Source organism: Lepisosteus platostomus, chromosome 14 (genome assembly GCF_059453375.1).
Source record: "Lepisosteus platostomus isolate fLepPlt1 chromosome 14, fLepPlt1.hap1, whole genome shotgun sequence".
NCBI lineage: Eukaryota > Metazoa > Chordata > Actinopteri > Semionotiformes > Lepisosteidae > Lepisosteus > Lepisosteus platostomus.
The window spans coordinates 9784230-9798715 of record NC_142624.1 but is presented as its reverse complement, the minus strand read 5'-3'; the positions used below and the strand labels follow the sequence as shown (position 1 = coordinate 9798715).

The window sequence follows — 14486 nt, the reverse complement described above, 5'->3', positions numbered from 1 at the left end:
TGATCCTCTTCAGTGCTGCCACCAAATAAATTACCTTGATCGCCGCATATCTTGGCTCATCGACTAATTTTCACTGAGCCCATCTCAACACCTTGTTGGGCCCGGCGTAGCATATAAAAGGAAAATTTCATACTGATTTATTTTTTTCCACCTGAATGTCAACTACTGCAAAAAATGTTTTTGTAAATCATGCAGAAATACATATCCTCCAGCACACATGTTTTTATGTTTCATGTACATGGGCCAGACATGGCCGTCAAACAGGCCTGGTGGATCTGGCACTGCGTAGTTCCTTGAACTCCTCCTCCTTTTGCATTCTTCATATGGAATGGAAAGAAAATAGCGTTGGTCAAACACATGGAGGTAAGGTCTGTCAACTTGTAGTGACCAGATTATATACAGTCCTTTCATATTAAAAATAACAGGGAGGACATAAAGATACAACACTGCATGTGTGATATCATCAAGATTAAAATGGTCTTGGTTTTGTCTAGTACTACAGAGTCTGATACAGGCCTGAAAATATTAAGGGAAATTTGGACTATTGAAATGATGTTGGTTGCTCAGAATATGTACAACATACATGTATAAATGCAACACACGTGTATAAACGCAAAGAAATATTCATCCTTTATCACACAAGCACAAATTGAGATATTAATAAACCTAGCCATCACTTCTTTGGAATGTGGGAAAAAAACAATGCCACTAAAGGAAGGACATGCAAACCCCTCATAAAAGGTGTTCAAATCTAACCCAGGACTCAAGAGCTGAAGGAAAGTATCTTCCTCCATTTTTCAACTCAGCCACGCATCAATAAATTCTTTTTTAACTTTCTAAAGTTGATCATGTATGTGTTATTAGTGTTACTGGATACATTTGAAAGCATCTGCAACTTAATCCTAAATAAGGTATGATGACATTAGTTTGTATCATTAGCATAGCTGTCATAACTGGTTTAGAAGGGTGTGCAGCTAGTGGCAAGATCTACTTTGACTGTGGCTTGATTTTCTTCTAGATGCAGGTCATCTCAAAAGGTTACACCAAGGCCCTTGAATCCTTAAGGCACTTCTGACCACAACTGACTTTTTGAGAATGTCAAAATCATTATAATTCCTAGTCAAAAGAACATATATGCAAATTACAATGAACATTCCTGTTTTATATAAATAACCTTAAAAGGTCAGTTACCCATACCCAATTTAACCTGCTATATGATGGACAGAACAACATGAGAATAGAGGCTTACAAATTCAGAAAATGATCAAGTATAAAAATAATGGCATTTCTCTCTTTTAACCCTTAAGTCATTTGAGAATGAGGTAGGTTTACATGAAAACACGTTATTCCTCAATGACAGGATAGGTTCATTTTCACAGCTAATATTAGCATTTGACATTTTAAAGTAGTCGAGATTCTTTCCCCAGACACAAACAAACATTAAAAGTAATTAAATATTGATGGAATGGAAAAGTGCCTTGGAAAGCCTGGGAAGCCTGACTATCTTTGTGTGATATCTGCAAAAGTAAAGACCTGGTACTTTTCTGTACGCCTCTGTGTATATTTGTAAAAAGAAACAATTGTCTTTTGTCGTCTTAACACATGTAGGCAAATTAAGAGAGTAGATATATTAAAAGAAGGATATTCTAATAGTTTAACTAATTTCCACATCCAAACCAGTATGTTTTATTAAGCCAGAATTTATCCTGCTTTCAATGGTGTTAAGCAAAAAGCATGTCTCTCCCCTGGATGGGACATTGTTCAGTTGGTAGGATTTCACCAGTAATGCTGGCTCCTATTTATACAGTTGGGTGGACTGGAGAAATTGGGTAAAGTGTTGGGGAATTGAACAGATAACCTACCAAATATGAGACAAGAGATTTATACACTATGCTACTTTACATTGTCCACATTTTAATAATTTATAGACCTAAATACTAAAACACAGAACTATTTAATATATTCCTGGGCAGCAATATATTAATTACCTATTTAACAAAGGTTTGTACACTTCTGGAAAGCAGAGTGGCACAGTGAATAGCATTGCTGTCTCACAGCATTGGGGTCCTGGGTTCAATTTCCATGTTGCTATATGCATGCAGTTTGTATGTTCTCCCTGTGTTCATGTGGGTTTCCTTTAGGTTCTCTGGTTTCATTCCACAGTACAAAGACACAGGTTAATTGGCTCCTGGTAGAATCAGCTCTGTGTGCGTGTTTTGTGTGCCGTGCGATGGCCTGGAGGCCCATCCAGGGTGTATGCCGCCTTGTGCCAGATGCTTACTAGTAATGGCTCCAGCTCCCTTGCGATATTATAAAAAAGTGGTTAGAAAATGAATAGTGGGATCTCTTGTTTTCTCTCTTCTCTTGGTGTACATGGACATTAGTAGAAATGTTGTGTGTTTTACAATTATCATCTGCAGTTTTGATTGCCATTTCCACTTGAATCTTTTACTTGTTTTATGACTTTAAGGCAAATATCATTACCAGAATCATTGTAAATCTCAAAATGTGCTCCTAGTCACTCCAGTAAAACTGATCTGAGCTTATCTTCTGAATGATTAAGTAAAAAGTATACCATCCTCTATTAATTATTGAATAATTTTATTTAATAATTATTAAATATATTCTAATAATGATGAACAGTTAGGGGCAATCTACAATGGTAATGCTTAAAGATCAAACTGGATTAAAAACGTCATGCAAGATCATTTATGACATATTATACATAATGTAGCTCAATCCACCTGGGGTTTTGTACTGTAAGAATCTGCATGAAAAATCTGTATGGAAAAAGATAGATAAATGGTGTATAAGACTATGTTGCAAACAGGGATCCTTGAAGGATACACCATCTGTATGTGTGAAACTAGACCACATGATGGTGAGGGCAAAGATGGTGACCAGCAATATATTAATTACCTAATTAGAAGTCTCCTTTTAGACCATCTGTCATAAAATTAATAAAATAAATGAATCTCCAATTGGGCCAAGCTATACAGATGAAGCAGCTGATGCACTGATGAAAATTTCCATACCATTTACTATATCTTATAATACATGAAAAGTCCCATACCCATCCATACCAAATGTTACTTTCTTTTACTTTGATGTTGCAAAAGTCTTTAAATTTCCTTTTATAGGATTTATCTAACCTTTTTTCAGAAATTTAGTGCTAAAAGAGCAAAGTATACAGCATAATTAGGTCATTAAATGTTCATGTTCTTTTCTGACTGTCATCTTATCTTTCTTATACAATAATTATGCTACAATATTGACTTACTTTTCAAAAAGAGTTAAAAAAACTTTTAATGATCCTTTCTTTAAAGGCATGCAGCTGTGGATTTAGTTTTGTTATCATAGATAATATGAAGAAAACACACTAACAAGAAGTTTATTTTCATAGGAATACCATTATGTTTCTAAAGCAGTGAATTATTGCTAAATTTGAAGTTACTGTATCTTTTTATGTATGTTCTTACCAGCTAAAGTCAGGTGACATGGCTGATGGGAGTAATCTTGAAATTTAACATCTCATTCTGGGTTAGACAGGACACAAAGGAGAAGGGCTGGTTTCTCAGGTCATCAGTTACACTGCAAGCAATCTGCCAAGCCTCAGGCAAAGGAGATAAGCAGTAAAGGAAGGAGGCAGAAAAGTATTGTTAGTCTGAAAAAGGGAAGGCACATGCAACACACTGGTTTGAGAGGAACATATGACACTGTTCATGCCTGTACACCTGCTGAAAGTGATCATTTAAATACCTATAAAAACACTAGCATAAATGTCTAATCCTGAAAAAGAGTTTGACTGAAATTGAAAATCAAATAAATGTTTTACAGTAAGTATCTTTATCTGGTCTTAAAGGACATAGATGGGAAATTCTGGTATCATCTGAAATATCTTCTTGTTTTTAATTCACATTTCTTGCCACAGCTGACAAGTAAGTAACTTTTATTACTACAGGTTTACAGTGGGTGGCCACATCTACAATTATTTCTTGAGATTAGCCTGTTATCTAACCATTCTTATACAGAACTGTTTCCCTATATATCACCAATGACTTGGCTCAAGTTTTAGAATACAGTGTGAATCATTTTGCTAAAAATCCTTAGCTTCATTTGCTCTAAGAAAAGTGGAAAAATAGGTCTTCACATCTGGATATTGAGCAGATCTAAAATAACACTTAAAGAACACTACTTCAGAGCCAGCTAGAAAGGACAGGACTGATTTTGATTTCATATCACTAAGTAGCTTATGTTTCAACTTATATAAAAATTCATTATTTGTTAAAAACCTAGTTATAAATCCTGAAACATGCAATCAGATCACTGAAACAAATTAATAAAACAAAACAAAGGACATAAGGCAAACTGGAATCTTCTGAACAGACTAAAACATGATTAACATGATCTAGTTGACTTGTTGTGGTAGGATAGTGGTTGTAGCTTTTGTTTTCTCATTTTAATTACTTTGTTTAGAAACACATTGAAAATCATCAAACCACCAAAAGCAGTCTTTGCTGTGACACGTGTCTAAAGCTGCTGTGGTGCTATATCTGTAGAACATATACCTGTATATCTGTATTCTAAATGGGTGAAAGAGGAGAACAGCATCAGTAAAAAAATAGTCAAGTACATGAGAAAAAGCAGAAGCTTTCTGACTGGTTAGGTTTGCATATAAAATGTCAGCACTTGTGTTGTATATGTAAGTTCAGACATGAACAGCCGGATAACACAGGTGTAAAGCAGGGTTTACCAAATTTTAACAACCATTTGAATAGAAGTGCAACCCAAAATTTACCATCAAGAAAATGTTGAAAAAAGACTATTAAAATCTATTATTAAATTTGTTTTATATCGTAAGTTTAAAATCAAGTTTAGATTTTAGTTACTACCACATGTATAAAATGTGTAAATAATTCACAGTAAGTCTACAGAATCTTCCAGTTCTTTGAAGGCTTGGTTATAGTTTGAGACTGTCAGTTTCTGTCCATCAGATGGACATCTGTGAGGCAAGTGCAATACTTCGACATGATTCTTTTCATTTGTTAGAACAGTGTCTCTCAGAGGTATGTGAAAACAAATAATTGGGTTTGAAATTACAACAAATAATGGAAGTGTTGAATCTCCCAAAAATGACTTTCACTGAACAAAATGTAATTTTAAGGTGTAATAATTAGCTAGTTATATTAATATCAAATCCACTGCTTTATAAACCCATCTCCTAATGGAATTTGACAGACAAATCATCAATATCTACTTGAACAAAGGAATTTGAGACCAACAAGACTATTTGTTCCATCATAAAGCTCAAGTGGGTGGGTGCGTCAGTATGCGTAGGCCGCAAAAAGGAACAAGTAAAGGTTTCAGGTGTAGAAGGCTCCACTGCTGAAATGTTGTTGCTCTCTTCTTTTCAACATGCAACAAAGCTTTACTTGTTCCTTTGTTCTATCATATCAGTTTCTGAAATCACTTGTTGAATTTCTGTTAATTTACATATGAGGTCCAAACATTTCCTTGGTGGAATTTATGTCTAAATTTTAGAGTATTTTCTCCAGAGTTGGTAAGTGTTGCAAACTTTTATTCTTTAAATGGAAGAAACACAGACCTATTTTCATTTTGAATCCAAGCATAGCATTGTAGAAACCAAGAAATTCGAGCCTGAAGTGTTCGTTCATCCAGCCAAGCTTTATTGTATGCATACAAGGAACCACAATAAGGACCATAATAGTTATCTATCGTAGCTCAAAGGGGATATGGTCCTACAGAACTTATATATACGTCCCCCCTCCTGTCTTTGATGTAACTCCAGGAAATAGAAACCTTCCTTTGTCATTAGGAGTTTAGTGTAAACATTCACCATTTGGGGGGAGGGGAAGCATCTGTGATCAAGCAAGCATGATGGTCACAGTTCAGCATGTAAAAGCTGTAAGCGGGCTCCATCAGCATAAATCATTTGTGATAATTATGTCCTTTCTCTTCTATTTACTGTTCAGCTCATTCAGTTTTTATTTTATGTCTGCAAGGAAACCAATAAGTGGCACTTATTATCTGACAGGTAATGACACACTTCATTCTTTGATTTAAAAAAAAACAAAGAAACAAAGACAAAGAAAGCTTCTACCCCAAAACCAAGATTCCTAAACTTCACCTCTGAAATCCTCATACCCCCCCCAACACCACTTATAACTCTCTGTTTTGCACTGAACTCAAAATACTGCCACTACTTGTATTTTGCGCTGAGCCGAAAATAGTGCTACTGCTGAAATGGTGGTTAAAATTATTGCTACTACCCTTACCCTATTCCTGTCTCCAAGAATTGTGATGTCATTTGATATATTATTTTCTATGTCAATTTTATGCCATCTTTTATATAATCTATTATGTCATTTGTCATGTGAGAAAAATATGCATTTCATTGTACTAAGGTACATATGACAATAAACTTGAACTTGAATATCAGGCATCAGCTCTAGAAATCAATGTTTGTCGTTATTCCATCAACATAACCTAACTTTAACACTGAGGAGTATTTCACTGAAGAGAGCATGAAGGTTTTCATACAATGATTTAAACATTTTCTCACAAGCATGTAACTTCTGAATTTATTATACATATCATTACTTCTTTTAAGAATGATTCTCTTGGAATTATGTTGTGTAGTAACTGGAAGGGGTGAAAAGTTTGTACCCAGTTCCAGACTATATAAGCAGACTATCAAATTACTAAAGAGGAGGACTTCAGAAAAGAGAACTAGAAAAGAGAGACCTGCAGGAGAAGGAGTTGTAAACCTTGGGAAATTTCACTATGCCTAAACCACTGTGTGGTATTATGAGTAACCTCTTGTTTATATAATTGCTTGAGAAGCTATCACTGGATTAAAAAAAAATCATGTTGCATGTGGAATGGCTGCTCTACCTGAAAGGCTACACTGATTTATAATCTAATGCTGTTTGGAGTAATGGAGAGGCACAGCATAGCATAAATCAAAGATGAAAAAAGATGAACGGCAGACAGACCAGGAATAAATGGCTGCTGCAATACTAGCTAAGGTGAAGAAATGGAGCCAAATATATTTTTTTCCAGGCATAGGAAGAAAAGGCAGAAAGCAAAACCTGAACACAGAAAGGAAGAGGAAACTGAAACCGTGGCAGATATCTTTTGATTATGAGAATAAAAAGCTTCACTTTTATTTTTAAGAGAAAAGTATTGCATTGAGAGCAGACTAGCTACTCCCAATATTTAGACAGAGAAGCTCAGTTAGCTGCTCAAACTATGAGCTGGGTTTATTTTCATTTGTTGATTTTTTTTCATTTTCAAATAAATGCTGTTTGAACTGTATTTTGTTGTTTGTGTCTCACATCCAGCTTATTTTAAGTACAGATGCAGCCATTCAAAGTTCGCCAGGGCCTGCTCCAAGGGGACCGGTGCGGCCAGCATCACGTGGCTCTGCACCTCAGTCAGGGCCCGGAGGAACACCTGGAGCGTTATCTCCTGGTGGGCCTCCTCCGGGAGAGTAGGGTAACCCTGGTGGGCTAAGTAGGCCACGTCTGCGGCGACCGGACCCAGTGGCTCTCCCGCTAGGAGGCGGCGTTGGGCCAATCTTGCCCGCAGCAGTCCCGGCGCCTCCCCTCCCCCGCTGAAATGCCTCTGGAGGGGCGATGCCAACGCCGCGTAGTTGTACCGCTGGTCCCTGGGTACATCCAGCAACGCCTGGCAGGACATCCCCTCCAGGACTGCGGTGAGGTGGCATTATTTTTAAATATCTAAATATCACAACATGTGTACACAGCGATCCGCTCAGATTCCAGCTAGTGCGTAATTATGCATTGATAAAAAACCGGAGGTTTAAAAAAAGAGAATTAGCTCACTGACAGTTTTATGTGCAATCTGTGAACATTTTCACAACTGGTGGTCTTTAAAATGCATTTATTGCTTCAAAATCTGACAACGCAATGTAAATCATTATCTTTGCATTCTAAGTCCCTTAATTCACTTTAAGCATAGCTTTCTCACTATTTAGATTTATTTTTTATACCATCGTTAAACAATGCAGGAGCGTATACTACTTCCCCATGGGATCAAACGTGGAAAGGTTAGAGTAATCGTTTTTATTTTTTAAATAAATGTTAGAAAAGTTTCATTTATACAAAAAAGTTGGATTTAATACCACTCGATAGTTATATTAATAGAGATAAGCTCTCTATTAAAGCTCAGATCAAAGATCAAACAGCAATATCTCATACACAGGGACAGATCTGTGATGTGGTTGAGTTAATTCTTGCGCTCTACCAGGCAAAGTTGTCTGTGCCAAAAAATAAAAACTGTTTTAACAACTCTAAAGCATACTGTAGGTTTTGTTAGACCATTAGACATGCAATACACTTCCACGTGATCATCTTAGAATCTTTGATTAAGCTGCAAGTTTTTTTAAATTTTATATACAGTACACAATACTGCTGACAACAGGAAGATTCCCCGTGCTTTTACTCAGCAGCTTATTAAAAACAGCACCAATGGTGTTTAAACTTTTTTTTACACAGAAGACTGACACAGCTTTGCTCTATGAATCTCTTTTTCCAAGAAAACATGTTTCTGTGGGGGGAGGTGTCTTTCGCTGGAAGATTAGCCCCCTTCTACTTTGAAAATACCTGTGAAACCGGTTTAATTCGTCACAGCCAGCACTCCCGCAGAGAGTGATAAAAACCGCGCAGCGCCAGGCAAATGCACATTAATGTTGGGCTTTTGGGCTCAGGTGGATTTGCGCCCCACAGTTCAATCTGCGGTACCGCTGTGTACTGTACATGCAGTATGAATATGTGTTATTTTGAAATATTAAAAATGTCAATATACTGTAGTGTCCATAACATTTGCTATTTTAGTTTTTCAAAGAAGTGTTTTTGTTAAAAAGAAAACTCATAGCAATTGCTGGATTTGAACCCCCACGCTTATACTGTAAATTGGTCGCTTAAACTGTCACGCCACCGAGGCAAGTCATGTGACACGCACTGAAACAGTAATACAGATACAGAGTAATATGGTCAGAAGATCAACCACATGTAAGACTTGGATGCTTAAAATGTTTAGTAAGAAATGGAATATTGGTGTGTATTTTTTCTTTAAAATACCAATACCAGCAATATACAGTTTACATAATATGTTTATGTTCCTAAATTAATATCATTTATGACCTTTATGACCTTCGTTATGCTCCTCTGCATTTTATAGTGGTAAAATTCCATATAAATATTCAATACTAAGCGGATTAAAATGTGCACAGTAAAGAGATTAAATGATTACATCTTTTCACTAACGACCAATACACCACGAGTGCCCCTGTCGGTCAATATCTTCCGTGTCGCATTAACATTGGAATGCTTTTTTTACAAGTGGAAAAAGAAGTGATACACAAAGTGTCTCCTCTATAACTCTACAGTTTACAGAGAAATTCCGCCAGAGCCTCACAACATTGTCCAATAATACTCTTGTGTCTAATTTTTAGTTAAGCAGGATTTGAGCTACAGACCATAACAAAAAACAGAATCCACCTGCAATTCGGGTGTTAACAAAACGTGTTTACAAAGAAAGTGAAATACAGTAATACTACCAGTTATATAGATACATAGATTTAGATATTAAGATCCTTCAATTAATATCATTATTAATTTCATTAGATACATGATTCCATATTATATTCCCGATTATAAAGCAGATAATTGTGGTCCTGAAATCTCTGGTATACGCACACCCCAGAATTTTTACCTTTACTGTGTGATAAAGAAAGTTTAAAGACTACTTCTTAGAGTAGATAAAAAAGCGTAGATAAAAAAAAAACTTGGATTCTCTTGTAGTGTGCTCTCTGAAGGCACCAGTTCTGTAGGGTTCGGGCATTTACTGGGACAATTATTAATTGTAGCAGTAAATCACAAAATGATTCTTTTGATGGCCTTAGAATCCAACCATGAGATATAACTCAAACAACGCACACACACGGGTACTAATACACGAGAGTACATTTATTAATACATAAAATATGCATAGAAACCTAACCGATCTTATCGTGAGGGTTATCAGAATACAAAAGATATATATTCATTCAGTTACGAAGAGTTACATATATCAAGAGGACATACGTTCAGTATATCATTCATTTAGACCGTTTCGTAAATGCACTTGGTTATAACTTCTACATTAGATACTCAAAACAAGTACATAACTCTTAGGAATTAAATTGATATCAACTGGTTGGGATAACAATTGAATTCTCGAGCTGTAATGCATTGAAGTTGAATACTCATCCAATCTCTGGGGATTCACATCTCCTGCGGGCTCTCTGGCTCCGTGCCAGGCTGTGTTGTGTGGCTTGCGACGGTGCGCTGCTGATGCTCACTGACTGGCTAGTTAGTGTTGGCTTTAACTAGCACAGTTTGTGCACAGGAGAAAAGATGACTGTGGGTCCCAGCAAGTCAGGAAGAAGACCGGTTCGTTCCTGATGAAGCGTTAGTTCTGAATAGTGATTCAGCTGTCCACAGTTCCGACCTGTTCACGAGGCTTGCTGCTGATGCTAACCTTGGGTGGATCCTCTGGTTAATCTCTGGCAACCTCCGCTCTAGACTCTTAGAACAGAGGAAAGTTCTGGCACTCGGACACACTGGCCGTTCCGTGGTTGTCCGGGCTGAGTTTCAGGATGGTCAGGAGGCGCGAATGTCCAACCCTTGGGCGCCTTCTGCTCCTGGGCCGTCCTGCCCTCGAATTCTCCTTTGAATTCCCTTTAGAATTGTCTCAGAATAGTCCACTACAGGCTCTCTGTGTTGCCTGTTTTTACCTGGAGGAACTTCAGCCCGTTGATTGGCTGAGAGTCCCACGTGGGTTACTCGCCCCTACCAATCCCTGATTGGTTGATCAAGGTGAGATATGAGTCACTTACTCCTGACACTTAGGAATACAGTCCAGATGTCCATCTGGCTCTCCCTAGACAGATAGGCGCCAATGGATGACCATTGATCATGATAGCTAGGCTTAGCTAAGTGCATCCCCCTTTGGGAGCTGTCCCTTATCAAAAGAAAAGATCTTTAGAGATGAGGCCTCATTTGGGAAAGCACAGCAACACTTAATTCTGTCTTATTAATAAGCCTCGCCGCTTACACTCTTGTATCTGATACACATATCTTTTTCTGTTGTCTTTGTTGTGCTCTTGAGGATCCTTGTGATATTTTGAGCTCTTGTTGAATGATAAGTGTTGCACAGTTTAAATCATTTTCGTTGTTAGAAATTATGAAACACTCTGTTAAAAGCAAGGGAGATTTTATGTCCGTTATAGTAAAAGAAAATGCCTAAAGAACTAGGCATTGGACAGTTTTTCAGTGCTTGTACAATCGATGGAAATGTTCAAATAAATGTGCTAAAGAAATAAACAAAAAAAGTCATTTATTCCTTTATCATATTGGCTAGCTAATGTCCTGTTCTTGTAAGTTAGATCAACGAAATGCTGTGGTGTTACTTTTTGTCGATGCAAAAATAAAGTATTTTCATTTAAAATGACGGTTACAAAGAATGTGGACCAGCATAATGCTTTGAATTTACAGCTTGTCCAACGTCATTCATTATTAATACTATTAGTAATATCTTCGGTAAAGGAACAAGTAATAGGTTTATTCCATGCTGAAAAAAAGAAGAAAGAGAACACAATGTTTCGGCCGTGGAGCCTTCTTCAGGTGTGCAAACATTGTGTTCTCTTTCTTCTTTTTTTCAGCATGGAATAAACCTATTACTTGTTCCTTTGCAGCCTACGCATGCTGACGCAGCTACCCACCTGAACTAATATCTTCGGTAAAGGCTTTGATGCATAAAATATTTCTGCATAATTAAAATATTTATGATAAAGGTAAGTTGTGTACTTTTGCCCAACTCAGCAATCATGCTTTCATAAAATATACCAACTTTTTAATGACCAATGATTAACATGCTGTAATACACAGTTTAAATTTAAAAGCTCAAATGCTGTACATGAGAGGTTAAGCTTTATCGGCTTTTTTATTGGCGGTTTTACAAGGTGATTCCGGATACTATTAACATAATCTCATTTGCATATGGTAATTTCCGGTATGACGTTACACCGCGTCAGACTGTGGTGTACCCCACATGTTTTGCTGCATCTGTACCTGTTTGATGACTCCTGCCATATCACAATGCTCTTAAAAACACAGCACAAAACATAGATGGGGTGTGCCAGTCATGTTGATGGATTTTATCAAACATTTACAGAATGAGAAACATTCATAGTCCTGAAAAATCTTTCCAGACAAATTCCACTTATCTTTCTAGTGTGGGTTTACCAAGGAGCTTGGTTTACCTGGGATGTCATTATTTTATCTTTTCTGTTTTTATAGTCTTTGAATAAAGAGTCAATGACTACAGTTGTTAATTCTTTTTAATCACTTTGCCATCCATGAATGATTTCTCGTGTTTTTCCAGTATCAATGTTAGTTGTACTTTTTGCTGCTGGTTAGAAAAACTGACTGTTGAATTTTCAAAATGACCTTCAGTTCATTAACCTTCTTTTTAATAAATTAGACGATTCAAGGTAAAACTGTCCTTGAATTTACTATGCATCATTGTGTGGTGGTGTTACAAATCTCCTTATTTACATATCAATATGCTTTGATATCTACTTAAAATCTACTATTTTTTTACATGTTATAATCAGAAATTAATTTTCCCATGAACTTCCTACAGAGAAGTTGCACATTTTTGCTTTCTTTGAAATGATTGAGGCTTCATAATCATCATAATCACTGTTCAGGGGTGCATTTGTATTTAATAGTTGAAAAACAAAATATCACAAGCTACTATATTCTACAAATAATAACATCAACCAAATCTACAGGCTTGTACAGACAGACTGGTCACACAGATGCAAGAAATGCAGTCCATGTTAAGCTTGCATGGAACATAAAAGGTACGTAATTGGTACTTAAGTCTCTATCAGTGTTGCACATCTTGACACTGGAATATTTGTCCATTCTTGGCAAAATTGATCAAGCTCCATCAAGTTGGATCATTCCACAGATGCTTAATTGGATTGAGGTCTGGGCTTTGACTGGGCCACTCCAGGACATTATGGTTTTAAGCCACTCTAGTTTGGCTTTTGCTGTATGTTTTGGGTCATCCTGTTGGAAGATGAATCGTCTTCCAAGTCCCAGTGCTTTTGTGGTTTGAAGCACGTTTTCCTCCCAGATTTTACTGTATGTAGCTCCATCCATTTTTCCTTATGTCTGGAGTTTTCTAGTCCCTGCCACAGAGAGGATCCCCAAAGCATGATGCTGCCACCACCATGCTTCACTCTAGGAATGGTGTTCTCAGTGTGATGTGCTGTGTTAGGTTTGCGCCAAACATAAAGCTCAAAAGTTTTTGTCTCATCAGACCATAGAATCTCCCTCCAAATTGTTGAGACTCTAACATGTCTTTGGGCAAACTCCAGCCAAGATATGAGTTTTTTTCAACAAAGGCTTTATTCTTGCCACCTTTCTGTAAAAATGCAAAGTTACCATTTTATAAAACTATAATATAAAGTGCCTTTACACAACACAGCGACCATCCATTTTCTAACCGCTTCATTCAATTCAGGGTTGCAGGGATCTGGAGCCTGTCCCAACAAACAACATAAGCATGGCAGAGTAGAACCTGGATAGGATATCAGTCCATTGCAGGGGAGACAGACGCACACACTCACACTTAGAGTAAAATTTCCTTGAAGTAAACACAGGGAGAACAAATTCCATATGGTTGCCACATCAGGAATTGAACCAGGGCCCCACCACTGCAAGGCACCAATGCCAAAGACTGTGCCACCTTGCTACCCACAACAAAGTATGCTTTGTAATGTACCTAATACATATCAGAGACAAGAAAGAATGTGGGCTCACAATTGAATAAAGAATTAGCAATGCAGAAGGAGCTGTTCCTAAAGGTAAGAAAAGTCAGAGTCAACAGGATTGTTGTAAGTGAAATGATTGCTAAGACTGGGAAACTCACTGATTGTGAATATGGTATACTAAGCATTTCTGCAATCAATAAGACTGTACGCCCCTATAGGAGATTTGTTTTCTGTAACATTGCCCAAACAATGTTTGTGAACTCACTAAAGATATTGGTAAGTAGCTCATCAAGAAAGCAAAGCTTTACATGCATATTAATCTCAACTGAATCTCAAACTGAATTGTTTAAAGTGCACAGCTTACAATATTTCTGGGGGGTATTGAAGAAAACATTGCATTAATTTAAACATTGCTACACTTATTCACAGTATGTAGTAGAATACCAAAATGTTATAGTACCTCACAGAAGCACTAAAACAACATGGTCTTCCATGACATATGTTTAGCAATTTAAACTAAAGACAGGGCAACAACAATTATTGGTAGAACTAGTGCAAAGAAAGATGAATGAGCTAAATACCAGACAAGCAGTGACTAGCAAGCAATGGCATT

General features: G+C 37.0%; 1 pseudogene; it reads right to left on the bottom strand.

Annotated features, from left to right (window-relative positions):
- LOC148648863 (uncharacterized) overlaps positions 1 to 7722 on the bottom strand; it is a 57905-nt pseudogene extending 50183 nt beyond the window's left edge.
- Between the last annotated feature and the right edge of the window lie 6764 nt (positions 7723 to 14486).